The 14,444-nt window shown below is 39.5% G+C and overlaps 1 protein-coding gene across 11 annotated transcripts in view; it reads right to left on the bottom strand.

The window, feature by feature from the left end:
- The window catches only part of FHOD3 (formin homology 2 domain containing 3), a 388,584-nt gene that overhangs the window by 147,687 nt on the left and 226,453 nt on the right, over nucleotides 1–14,444 (bottom strand). The window lies entirely within an intron of this gene.

The following is a 14,444-nucleotide window of genomic DNA, read 5'->3' on the forward strand; positions in this document are numbered from 1 at the left end:
ATAAACTGCTGCAGAACTTGATCCTTTGTATTCCAGAAAGCTCAACAGAAATGCACTGTGGTAGCTGTGTAATGTCTGACAGGAATGGTTCCTATGGATTTAGTCAAAAGCAAATGTAATTGAGGTATGACCTTTTCAACTCAGTAGAGTACAATTTTTGAAGAGGTGAGTTTATTGAGAATACTAAAATCATGCCACACTCTTGCTTTTAGTGTTACTTTTTCCTGCTTTTAGAAAATGTTTCTTCATACACTCTCACAACACTTCACAAGGAACACTAACTTAAAGATCTTAATAGTTCCATAAAAGAGATGAGAAGTATCATGGAGCTATAGTGTGAAGGCAATGAAAGATATTACCACAGCTATTACAGAAATGCCAGGAAAAAAGGTATTTTTTCTATTTTTCCAAAGTACTACACATGCACAGTTCCTTTCATAAAAGTAAAATGTCTCACAATATCTGAAAGAGTATTAAGAATATTTTAGGTGTCCATATATATGGATATATATATATTGTGTAATTATTGGATGATGATTGTGATGATGATGATAATGCTTTTCCACTGCTAAAAGTTTTGATAGTTGGCACCTGCTTTAACCAGGAAAATAAGATCTCAGAAGCTGGAAGGGACTAGATTTCAATCTTGCTGCCAGAGATCTCTCTGTACTGCCACTGAGTAGTAAAGCAGATCTGTCTACATGCATAATGCTGAACTAAAAATCTATGCAAGTACAAAGTCCTACAACTCCTTCCTATTTCTGACTCATGTTGTTTCCAACTCATGCACCCACAGTACAATTCACCGGAAGACCAGTGCTGCTCTAGTTCACTATAACTAACAACAACTTGTCCTCTGAAATCACCTCTTTAATTGCAGCGCTGACTACTTCCTTTGAGCTCCTAGACAGCCTCCCACAAGTGGGAATTGCTAGAGCCTTTCATACCCACCTGTTTAGGATGGCAGGGTGAAGGCTAAAAGGCAATTTAAGGTACAGATAAAAGCAAGATCAATCAAGTAACAAAGTAAAGAACATAGGCTGAAATCTGCTAGTTTCACAAATAAATACTTCACCTTTGCGGCCCAAAAGCAAAAGTGCAACAATTCCTTTCAAAAACTGAGGCAGCCAGCAGCTGCTGCTTAACTATTTTCTACCATCTCTTCCCCAGCTGTGGGGAAGGACCAGGCTGCATTGAACATGCTCTTTGAAATCTGTGCGCTGGCAGTATTCCTTAACAGTCTGCTGGGTGATTTCCCCCTGGCACCTTGACTAATGCAGTCAAGAACATAAACAAATTGTATGATAATTGAGAATGCTGTCACTTCAATTAAGCTAGGTGCATTAAATAATACATGGGGCCAAGATGCACAACCCCCCCAAAACTGAAGATGTGTTTAATCAAATATGCTCTTACCAGGCTATGACTATCAGATGCTAAAGTGTAAGAGCTGCATGAGGGAAGGACAGCATAACTTGGTTCATACCAATAACCTGTGCTAAGTATTAGGTGGAACAGCTGCTTGGAAGTATAGACTGCTGCTTAACATGTCATTTTCCCAGTAGCGTTTTGCTCCAGTCTGTTTATTCATATCCATCTGTGTCTGCTAGGTGGTGCTATGAGATGGCTTTTCTAAGGCAGAAAGGGCAGCTTGCCTTTTTTTTTTTTTTTTCCTCTCACTGATACCTTATTCCTTCTATAAGAGAACAGCCGCAGTGTTTTCTGCATCTTAGTTGCACAAGATGTGTTCTGTTTGGTCTCCTTTCTTGTTCTTTATATGGTTTAAGCATGCGGTGGACACCACTGATACTGCACTTCTCCAGAGTAGTCATACTGCATGCATCCATACTCATGCAGAAAGCAAAAATCTCAGATGGAGGCAGGAACAATTCATATCTGCTCTAAAGATTTCTGAATTTTCATTTTCCTTTGGCTCTAAAGCTAGAAGACATTTAAGCAAACTACTATTATTCACAAATCAGGATTTAAAATTAATTCAGACACACAAATTTTTAGCATAGTTTCAAAGGAAAGGTAAAACCTCCTGAAGCTCCAACGAGTGAAACATCTCCCTTTTTCTGTCTCAAACTGCAACTTACTTCCATAAGGAAAAACAATCTACTGCAAAAACTAAAGAAGGCAACCCTCTGAAAGGAGAGGTAATGGGAAGGATGTTTTTTTTTTTTGGCTTAATTTTTGTTCTGGAACTAACGAATAACTGAAATGTCAGGATGCTATCGTGCTTTAACAGCCATAGTATCATAACTGATGCAGACTGCAAGTGAACTACTCAGACCTGTCAAAATGTGTTGTGCTAATGACTTGTAGGTAAAGGCAGTCTAGTGATGCCCATCTGTTCCACATAACTTCCTGTCGGTTTAGCCAAAGATGATGAATAATCCCATCCCACCCCTCTGAGCAAAAGGGAAGAAAAACAAAACAAGCCTCCAGATGTGCAATTGCAGTATCATTACATCAGGTGATGATGTAAGGAAAATCTTGTGCTCAGGTTTCAGATCCTGTCCCATAGCCCAACGCCATGGGACTCCCTCTGAAAACCTGCTGTTGCTATACAACCCCCACCCTAGTAAATGGCAAGGCTACCCTCTTTGACATGTACTGCAATTTCTGCTTAGTGAATTGACATTTTTTGTCCAATGCTGTGTTCTGAATATAGATATCCCACTGTCAGAAACTGAACCTGGGCATTCACATTGCATCCCCACATCAGAAGGGGATGACAAGGAAACAAGAAAGGACTCCATGCAGGCTAGCGATGTAAGTTGAGTTATACCATGACTCTATATGCAAGTTCAGCACAAATGTCGCTGTCGGATACACAGCTAGTACAGACATCTGTGTGAGTAAATCACTAGGCAGTACAAATATGAAAGCAAACCTATTTTCAGGTGGTCTATCATGCCTTTCCCCTTAATGCCACACATGATCCTTACTACAGAGGGCTCCACAGTCCCCCTGTGCATGGAAGAGTGCCCCAACAGACATCAAGTACAAGGAGAGCATTTACACGGGGGAAGCTAGACTGCAGTGAGGAAGACAAAAACAAGCAGCAACCTGAGCAAAGAGCACTGCAGAGGAGAAAAAAAAAAAGAAGTGGAATCCTGCTCTCTCTATTTAAAGGTAAACAGACTGAACAAGAAACTTAACCCACATAGGATTAAATATTTTTAGGTAATCCCATAGATTAATACCCATGGAGGTCTCTTGTTCCATTTTACTTTTCCAATTTACATTGTGCAATTAAGGCTGTCATATGCAAAGCTTGACTAGGGAAGCATTCAAACTGCAAGTTAGCAGAGGGCTGCATTTCCCTCCAAAATTATAAGAATAAGGTGCTTAGACAAGCACACGATGAAATTTTAACTGCAGTGGAGAAAAATGGTTTCTGAAGAGGATACTTTCATTTTCTTAGTAAAGAAGGAAACAGCTACACACTGCTGGGGGGGAAAAAAATGAAAAGCATACATTTGCTACAGTTCTGAGTCTTTTACTAAGTCGAAATAAAAAAACAAAAGGGACCAAACTATAAAAATTCCATGTTGGCTAAGGTATTAAGAGTATTTTTTATATTGAACACCACATTCTTGTTTTTCATTATCGTAGTCTTCAAAAAGGCAAATAGTAGAGAGATAGAGTGAGGCAAACCAGGGAGCATCAGAACTCCTGGTTTGATTGCTGTGACCAAAGAGGATCAGAATATGGAAAGAGAGAACACAGCATGTCCAGATGAGGCTCATTTCAGTGTTCAGTGTATTATAGGAGCCAGCTAGAGAACATGCTGGTATGCTGGAAATCATTGTGAAAAGGCTTTATATGGTATAAACTACTACTGGAGGACTGTGGAGAAAAAGAAAAAAAAAGGAAGAAAATGTATCAAAGAACTTTTCTTTTGATCTTAATCTTATGAAAGGTAATCAAAGTCTGTGCATTTTATCAGACATCTTCCTTCTGAAGGACTAATGCAATAACTGAAGAGACCAACATAAAATCTATGAGGTAACCGTGATGAGTCCAGGGCAATAATCAAGTGAGGCAACATCTGGGATGTGAGCTACTTGTAACTCAAAGGTTGCTTAGAGTGCACTACATGCTGAGTATAAAGCTATCATTTATCTTTTTTGATACAGCATAATCTTTACTGAGTACCTTCAACTAGTAGTTGTTGCTTTAAAGAATGACTATACCTAATAAAGGAATAAGAAGCATTTTTAAGAGATATCAGAAGGACATATATGATAACAATTAGTATTAGGTTCAACTTTCACCTATGTATCTCTTTTAGCACACAGAATCTGTCCTTGCACTCCCTCATGTTCCTCCTCCAAGACTTTAAACTCCAAATACCATTTTTTCCAGATAAGGGACCAGGGCACAAAGGGATTTAGAAATTAGTTTAAGAATGTGTCTAGAAGCTAGATTCAGCCTGGGTTTCACCATGTAAGGACTCCCTCCCTAGCTGGGTCATTTTTCCAAGCTAAACTACAAGCAAAACATTGCTATATTAACTGCTGTGTTGGTTAAACTGTCTTGGATCTAGTTTACATGACACTGCATAAAATGTTAGCAACCACCTTCTTTCCTGCAGGAAAGATTCCACTACTGCACTATATATATGGCAATCAGGACAGAGATTAATTTAAGAAGAAAACGATGATGAATTTAAGAAGAAAAATGAAGACAATACTGTATTGACTAATTTAGTTTCTGTCTCAAGAAGTTTCCAAAAAGATAGGACATTCAGAAAAAAACCCAAACAACTGAACCTAGAGAGAAGATTAAGCAGCACAGCTCTAAGAAAAAGATGGCTCCTACACGTCTCACAGCAGACACAGAGCACACAGTGAAGTATGAGATCCTTGCACAGCCAAACATTTGAACAGATAGTGTTATTCATGCTGTGCTTTCCTTATAATCTGTACTTCCATTTCTGCAAAATTCTATAAAAAGGATCCACACCAACAATGCAGTTTTTCTCAAAAATCTTTAATAAAAATTTGATAATCATCAAAAAAGAGGTAAGAGGAAGAAGCAACTTGGTACAAAGTCAGAGTCTTCAAAAGTTTACTATAAACAGTGATAAAAATGAAGTGATTAACATAAGTACCCTACCTATATCCTATAAATTAATTAAAATATGCTTGTATGTAATACTATGTATGTATGTAATACTCTAATATTGTAGAGTATTGGGCTAAATATGGAAGGTAAGCCCAGAGCTTCGTGAATACAACGAAAGACTACCTCCACTCTTCATATCTGAGGGAATAAGTCAAAACTAACTGCAATGCCCTTTAAGAGTCATAAAACCCCAGAACATTAATGCACTCTGAAGAATTAAAAGGGTTGACCATCTCCTTTCTTCCTACAAAATTGCAGGAGTCATCTCAGCACCACCCCACCACCCTCCACTGCTCATCACCTCCCTCCCGGGCTTTCAGCTGGCAGAACAACCAAAAGCTTTGTCTAAAACTCGTAACACCTAATTAAGCCTCAGGAGATCTGGATGCCAGGTTTGTTTCTTATACTGGCTTCAGTGTGCCAGGTAAAAAGGAACCATATAATAATTTGGAAATAAATACAGGTGAGGTACTGTTACTCAGCACTTTCTGGAAACATACACATTCACTGTGGTCTGCTTTCTTACTTTTCATACTGATCTGTCTCATGTACCAGATGTGACACATACATAGGCTTCACTCCCCATAATTCAAAGCCTCATTGCACAAAAGTGTAATACATCTGCTGATCACACCTGGAGGGAACTATGAGCGCTCGCCCAGTAGCTTGCTGAAACGAGGAAGGAGAGCTCGTGGGGATACAAGAACACAGAACAAAACATATTTGCTCCTGATATAAGCCTAGGACTTTGATTTTTGATACAAAATCATAGATGAGTGTATAAGTACAAACCAGAATCAGTCTTATCCTTCGAATCCTGAACATAGGAAAGATATGGAACTGTTGGAACAGGTCCAGAGAAGGGCTACAAAGTTGATCAGAGGGCTGGAGCACCTCCCATACAAGGACAGGCTGAGAGAGTTGGGATTGTTCAGCCTGGAGAAGAGAAGGCTCCGAGGAGACCTTATAGTGACCTTCCAGTACCTGAATGGGGCTACAAGAAAACTGGGGAGGGGCTGTTTACAAAGGCTTGTAGTGATAGGACTAGGGGCGATGGGTATAAACTGGAGAGGGACAGATTTAGGCTAGACATAAGGAATAATTTCTTCACAATGAGGGTGGTGAGGCACCGGCACAGGTTGCCCAGGGAAGCTGTGGCTGCCCCATCCCTAGAGGTGTCCAGGGACAGCCTGGATGGGACCTTGGGCATTCTGGTCTAGCGGGATGTCTCTGCCCATGGCAGGGGAGTTGGAACTAGATGATCTTTAAGGTCCCTTCCAACCCAAACTATTATATGATTCTGTGATTCTATGCTATCTGATAGACTGGCAGAATAGCTAGTTTAACATACAGCCATGTTGACAGTGCACGAGGTCATTCGAGACTGATAATTGCATCCAAAATCTTCTTCCAATGTCGGAGGCTGTTAAGTTTGGCAGCAGAAAGTAGTACTCTTGGAGAACAGGGCTCAGGGGAGAGGAAGGATTGCCAAGTGACTTCCCATGAAGAAGTCTTACACTTAGGCCACCTAGAGGAGTCTGCATGAAGACGCACTTAACTGCGCAGTCCACGTTCTAGTGCTGCGACAGTGCTGAAGACATGATGTAATTGGACACAAACATGACTGAATGGACCAGATCAAAGAAAAATGGTTATAATAAAAAAAAATAAAAATGGGGAAGTTCAGAGGAAGTACTTCATTTCGAAGGATTACCTGAACGTTTCACATACACTTATTTCAACTATTCAATAAAGTAAAAACTCTGCAACGGTTCACTTTTGCTAAAGGTCCAAGCTGACAAATTTGAGTTTGGTGACATTTCAAACAACTGGTTTTGCACCAGAAGAGCTTTTTCTGCTCTTCATTAAAACTTTCTCATAGCCCACATGCCCCCAGTAAGCACCACAACTACTGCCAGAAGAAAGACATTCCTGTATCACCTAAGAGCAACAGAGACCAGAAAACAGGCAGCCCTACAAATTGAAGCATTATGCATCTGTGTTCATGAAGCAGGACTTCCATGAAACATTCAGACATAACTGCTTATTTTAATTTTAAAAGACAGTATATCTCCTTAAAACGCAGCTTACTAAACTCCTGACTTTAGACTAATGATATTTCTGCCCTGCAAAATGATAACATAGCTACCCCAAAAGCTTTTGCATAACGACAGCAATGTATTTTATATTGGCCAAGTAGATTTCTGTGTTCAGAGATGCATAAAAATATCAGGTGTCTACTTCAAACTTGAATTATAACCAGTTGCTTTTTATCCTTGGAGCAACTCTTTCACATTTCTTCACTCTCTTCCACCTGACAACTTATGGTTGAAAGTCTGCTGTTTTTCTCGTGCAGATAAATTATTTTACATTCAGGGACCTTTCACACTAGTGGCTTCAAGCATGCTGGAAAGACAAGTAGGCTCCATTTTCTTTAGTCTCCTCCCTCAATACAGACAAACATCTCAACTGAACCTTTCACTTTCACAGAAACGCTGAACATAATGTTTGTTAGAAAACAGTGGTAGCTAATAGAAAATAGCAATAGCCTGAAGCACAATAATTTGCTCACAAATGTTAGCCATAACAGAGAGTGAACCACTGTGGCATGATAGAAAAGATAACTCTAAAAGCTAGCACTGATTTTCAGGATTTTTTCAGTTTTATCCCTTACCTAATTCTAGTATAACAATTTTTTTAAAAATTTTTATTTTTTGTCTTCCTTCACACCTTTCCTTTACAAGAAGAAACTTGTACACCTGCATGGTATTTTCTGGAAATCTCTAACGGGACATTGCTTTTATACATATTTGAGTAGATGAGACTGAGTGAAAAGTTGGGCCTGAACATTTACCACACTGTCGGCAGTTAGTCATTACATTTTCTCATTCTCCATTTCAAATAAGATGAAATCAGATCCCTGACATGATGTGGGGAACTGTGTGTGTTTTCTAGCATCACCTTAATCTACAAGAGCTGATTATGAACACAGAAAAATGTGTACTCATCCCTTCAAAATACTCGAAAATGAATGCAACAGCTGGAGCTACAGGAGTAGTTATTGCTGCAGAACTGGACTACTACAAACTGACATTTGATGGAATGAGTTTGAAATGCACCTACAAATAAGGTTGGTAAAGAAAAGCAGGACTCATTGCAGTCTGATGAGTTGGACAGACCAAAACAAGCACCTACTGATGTCTGCACTGGCTGACATTACCTATTCCCAGTTTAGTGCAACATTCCAATCCTTACCTTCAAAACACTAATTAAATACAATTCAAAATAAACTCAGTTCATGCAATGGTGCCATTACAGCTTCTGAGTGAAAGACATAGGGAAGCTCTCTGCTGACCTGCATGAGTGTTGGCTCAAGCCCTTGAGAGGCAGGAAGTAGGAAAGTTAAGTCCCTATAGATCCAGAGTTTTGTTTCTCCATCACTCAACCGTTTTCATAACAATAGTTCAATGGCCACAGGCATAGCAGAATAAACTCAAGAGCTGGCTGCTAAATTGACATGAACATCCAGTTTCACTAAACTCAAAGCAGTGGTACCTGTTCACCATGCTCAACGTCTGGAGCACAGGGCACCCCATAAATGAGAATGCAATGGTTTTATAGCTTGAGGGGTGATCTTAGCTTTGCTATGAAACCTTTGAGGAAGCAAAGGAGTGTGAAAGCTTGTGAGATTGACACCTAACTGACACTTCTACCTAGAGCTGAAAATAGAACAAAACCACAGGCTCATCTGAGTTGTCACTCTGAGATGGAGCAATCTATATAGCTTGTGTGTTAGCTGTAGTTAGGGTGTCATTTGTCAGAGGCTGCAAGACAGTTTATTAGCAATCAGGGCAGCAGATTGGGAAGAAGACAACATGTGATATTAATCACAGTAGATCCCCAAGCCGTGTAGTTTTCCCTGAATATTTAATTCTTTTAGCTGTCCAGCTTTACTTGATCATCTTCCAAACACATAAAAATAAACTGCAGGACAATTCTACAGCATAATGTCCTGCTCACAAAGATCAGGTATATTACTATGCACATTCATTTTCCCAATCCAGGCAATGTTAACTTGGAATAGGTCATTCATATACACAACGATTTGCAAAATATATTGCTAGAAAAATTAATGAGATGCAAATACATCCTATTTCCAAGACTCTCAATAAGAAAGTATTACTGGTGATTTATTTCAATGGGCTTTGGTTCCACTGCCATTTAGTCTTCTTATTCATATCTGTTAAGATCCTTATATTTGTAGCACTTTCTTCATGACCATAAACCAGTTTTAATATATATCTGTAGAGCCACTTTAACATCTATTTGCATAAGATTCAGTGAAAAACTTCCTGGGGAAAACAAAAGCACAAATTCAAGTTGTATAGTATTCTCTGCTCTGCTTATGACTTCAGTTGAGCACATTCATACATGACTTGTAAAATGGAGACTGATTTAAAAATAAGTTCTAAAACTTAGTATTTACCTCCACATATCTTAAATCATCCACTTGTAAAATCAATCTTAGTGCTATTTTATGACCAAGAATACTGTTTCTCTCAGTTCTCATGAAATGACTTACCAACCATGTGCATGTCTTTATATGTCACTGGCTCTGTGCAGGAAAAGCAGGAGTACTAGACTTTCCTTTTGAAATCAATAAAATCACCCACTACAACCACGTTCTGTTCGAATATAGTGAGTTTTTCTTGTTTTGGTTTCCTTTTTTCCCCCCCTTTTTCTTTGAAATAGATTTTTTTTTCTTCTTTTGGATTGAATTACACTCAAAACATTCAAAAAGTCATCATTTTAATAACAGTGGAAGAAAAGATTCACACAAGGTACAGGGAACAACTTGCTAGTTAAAGTTTGTATTTAAACTTGCAATTTAGGATCTAGACAGAAGAAAAGGAGAAAAAAAAATTAAAGCAAGATGTGAGATAGGAATCTTTAATCAACTTCGCTGTATCAGCCTGGGCCTAGCATTCCATCTAGTCTTCTGAGGTTACCCAGCACCACTTTGAAAATGGATTACTTTCCACTGAAAACAATGCCAAAAGAGGCTTTAGTTCCCCTGGGGGAAATTAGAACAGCCTGGATCATCAAATGGGAAAAAATAATCATCATCAGTAGCAGTCAGAAATGAAGGGAAAGAAAAGGTGAAACTAGACTTGGGTTTTGGACCACTTCATGCCTTAGATGTGCGTTTGAAGTTAGAGGTGGGGTGGCAAAAGCCTGTGGGATTGTGATGCAAAGGAACCTTTTCTTCTCTAGCAGACAATATAAACACCTGGAGGGTTTTTTTTGTTCAGAAAGTACAGAAATGTGCTTTTTGTAAACACTCAGTAGCTACCCCTGCAGAGGGTAAGGCACGGATATGGTATTGTACACTTTCTATTGCCAGATCAGAGGGAATAGAAATGCATTTGAAAGATAGATAGGTAGATATATTACCTCATATATGCTAATAGATGAAGAAAACATTATAAGGACTTCATATGGCTTAGTGCATATATGTCTTCAACCTAGTGTCTGTTGTTATGGGTAACAGAAATTTTCCAACAGCCCTCTCTATCACCATCAAACCGAGACTCTACCTACACGTGATCCAACAAGGAGCTCCACAGGGCTTCAGGGAGACAGTTGCCAGCATCAATAAATGCCTGAAGTCCCTATAAAACCAACCTAAATTTAACTTGGAATACAATGCAAAAATTTAATTCCAGTTTCAACAACAGCAACATACAGCTAGAAGAAACACCGAGAAAGTGGTGAAACATCATTTCCCTGATGCTGTGAGGATGAATCACGTGTGTTATGGCACATAGTAAGTTAAGGCAACAGGTTAGTTTAGCCACTTATGAAAAAAAAAGTAAAAATGAAGGAGCAATTCTGAAAGCACTGTTACCATATATATATTGACTCCTAGTTTTGTCTTTTAAAAAGCAATCTGTCCTGCATGAATGTTCCATGCTACCAATGAATGCTAAAAAAATTTCATTGATACAGATATTCCCTATTTACACAACTTCTAGTTTATATAAGATGGTCAGAGCCATGGCCCTGCTATAGCCTTCTTTAACCCTCTTATTGCAGTACACTGCTGACCTCAGTTATGTATTAAAGTTCCCCTTGAAGCCAACAGCATGTAACCATACGCCTATAATTAAGTACATACTTGAATGCTTTGCTAAACATGGAAAGACTCATGAATTGCTGCCTATAAAACTAATGATGAAATAGTAGTAAGGTTCATAGAAATTGGGATTATTCTGTTAATGTTTCATGCCAGGGATTTATCAGCCACTGATGATTGGAAAGCAGCCTACAGATAACCTGGCACACATTGGCCTGGTTGCACATGGTTGGATGTCTCTTGCAATGACCATAAGAGCATGAGATTTGCTGATAATACTCTTGTCTTTAAATAACGTGGCAGAAGAACAGTACTGCTAACTTCAAATTTCCAGTCTAACACCTATATAACAGCAATTAGAAACAGGAGCCTCTTTCTCCCCACTAAAAAATAAATTATCAAAGACTTTCTTCCCACTTGTCAGTTCCTTACTGTGACACCAGTGATGCCTCTTATCCAGTGTAGGACAAAAGCACTAGCTCAGTGACACTGCTGGAGTTTTATTCACCTCTCTAGTAACTTTGTTCAGAACAAATTTAGAACATGGTGCTAAAATTTTCAGCAACTCCTGATCATCTATCTGTATAAGCATCTATCAATGCTTAGAGGGGTAAAACTGTAGCAGAACTACCAAAAGAATGGAATACAATGAGAACAACCAAGACAGGCTTTCAGTAAATTGCTTATAGTCCTTCTTTCTCATTAATTTCAAATTTTATTTCCTATCCCCTTTCCCTATCCCCATGCAGATGTATCTCCAAGTGCCTGAAGTGAACTTGAAGCTGGGTGCCAAAAGTATAGCTGTTGCAGCCCTGAGTGTGACAGACCCTAAGGTCCCCAGCCAAACGCGTGTCCTGCAGTGGACACGCATATGCAATAATACACAACTCGATGTGATCAAGGGCCACAGAGCCAGCAGCTCTAGGGAAACAGAGCAGAACAAGTAACAGTAAAGGGTCAAAACCCTTATAGAATTTGACCAAACCCCGCCCCCCAACAAAACAGTGGAAAAGATTCAACCACCTGCATTGCTGAGTATATTAAACCTGGTCAGAGCTTTTGAGAAGGCAAGAAACCATGTGTCACAGCTGTGTCAGCTGCATGACTCTATTCCTCCTGCATTCTATTACAGGTATTTGTCCCGAGACTTAATCGGGAATTTTGCTATTCTTTTTTTGTTCTGCAGTGTTAAGGTATTTTTCCCTGCTTTTGCAGTGGAGAAGGCACCAGCATAGCAGGGCTGCAAAGTAGACAGAAGGTGCATTGCAAATTCCAGGGGTTCAGTTTTCAGAGGAAGTCAAAACCACCTCTAAGTACACAAAGCAGCTGTCCCACCACACTGACAGTAAGCCTGCCATACCTTCGGTTAACTTCTGGCACACAGACAGGGACTTAGATATGTTCCAAGACAGCCAAAGAATAATGAAAAAGCAACTTTGATGCTACCTGAAACCAAACTATTCAAAGCACATTGCCTGCATTCCTCAGCTGCAGGGGCTGAGCCAGGACGTGGAGATAATCATTCTGGCCGGCGATGGGGGAGGAAGAAAGAAAGAGCTTAAGGATCCAGGAGCTGAAATACTCTGGTCAAGAAAATCTAGATGGATTTTAATTTGCAGGGTAGTAATACAGTCATGTTTCTCCTCCATCCCACTCCCATTAGGTGCATTAGAAAATTAAAATAATCACAGACACGGTAATATTGTTTTCCTTTCTTTGCTTGCCTTTTTCATCTGTTCCATAGAAAATGAAGGACCATACCAAGCAAACCAACTCTCTCTCATCTGGCATAACTTTTTCCAACCATGTCTAATATTCCTTGTTTCAAGAGAACAAACTGCCCAGCATTTACACCCAGCCATCAGTGGAAGAGTTTAGATGAAGAGAAAGTTTCTCCTTAACTTCTTCCTAGCATGAACTACATCCTGTAAGCTTGAGATTTGACAGGCTTAATTATCACAGTTTTATGTATCAATTTAAGTATGCCAACTCAAAATATATCAGTTCTTTCAATATTGCAGTATCTGTTCTTTTACTTGATAACCTCTGCAGCAGTGAAGTTTGTACAGTGAAGAAAAAAATCTGTGGTAGGTAGATAATGGCCTCTGGGACACTGAAAATCTTTTCTCCTTGTGTTACGAAAGCTATCAGGGGAAAGCAGGAGAGCAGCATCACCTCTGTGTCACTACAATATCCAACATCAACTTTCTGCAACTCGTTCACTTGCAGAAAAGTTCCTGGAAATTTCCTAGCAATTCTTACTATGGTTTCAACTCCCCCAATTACGGCAGCTTTTGATTTGTTAAAAATAGCTAACAGGCCCTGTTCCAGGCGTTGTGTCATACAGATCTATCCCAAGCAGGCCTACATGGCAAGAGCAGCAGTATTTCCTGCAGGCCTTAACAAACTTCCTAAAGCTGGAGAGCCAACAGAGTACAGAACGATGTATTTGTGGCCTTATCTACCCTATGACCCTTCAATATGGTGCTCCAGCAAAATCTATGTTCTGCTTCCTTTTCAACTTTCATCAAAGATCGCCTCAGGAGTGAGTTTTGCTCTATATAAATCACTTCACTGGAGAAGACCAATCCAAGCATCATATATTCTGGCATTCACCTTTTGCCTCCTTGTATGCAAGGAACAATGAAGAATTCCCTGTAGGCAGGTGCCAGAATTTGTCTTTTAGGGCTCTTCAGGCACAAGAGGACTAGACATTAGGAAACATTTCTTTACTGAGAAGGTGGTCAAACACTGCAACAGGCTGTCAGTGTTTAACAGGCATTTGGGTAATATCCTAGCAAGTTTTAACTCTCAGTCAAATCTGAATTGTTCAGGCAGTTGGACTAGACGATCATTGCAGGTCCATTCCAACTGAACTACTCTACTCTACCCTATAGTGTTTTATTTTGTTATAAAGAAGAAAGTCACTCTGAACTGTGCTCCTTCAGGGCTAAGCAAAGCTGAGCAGTGTAGAATGGTGAAACTGTAGAAATGTGGAACGAAAAACCCTAGAACGTGGTTCCAAAGATTGACTTGGGAACTCCTAGAGTAAAAATTCTTCTTCATGGTCAACTGTAATGGCAGCACATACAGTAACGAGGACATCTTTGGTATCTTTTCTGTTAAGACTACATTCCAGGAGTACAAAAGAGTATAAAAGCTCTAGGAA

This window comes from Phaenicophaeus curvirostris, chromosome 3 (genome assembly GCF_032191515.1).
Source record: "Phaenicophaeus curvirostris isolate KB17595 chromosome 3, BPBGC_Pcur_1.0, whole genome shotgun sequence".
Taxonomy (NCBI): Eukaryota; Metazoa; Chordata; class Aves; order Cuculiformes; family Cuculidae; genus Phaenicophaeus; species Phaenicophaeus curvirostris.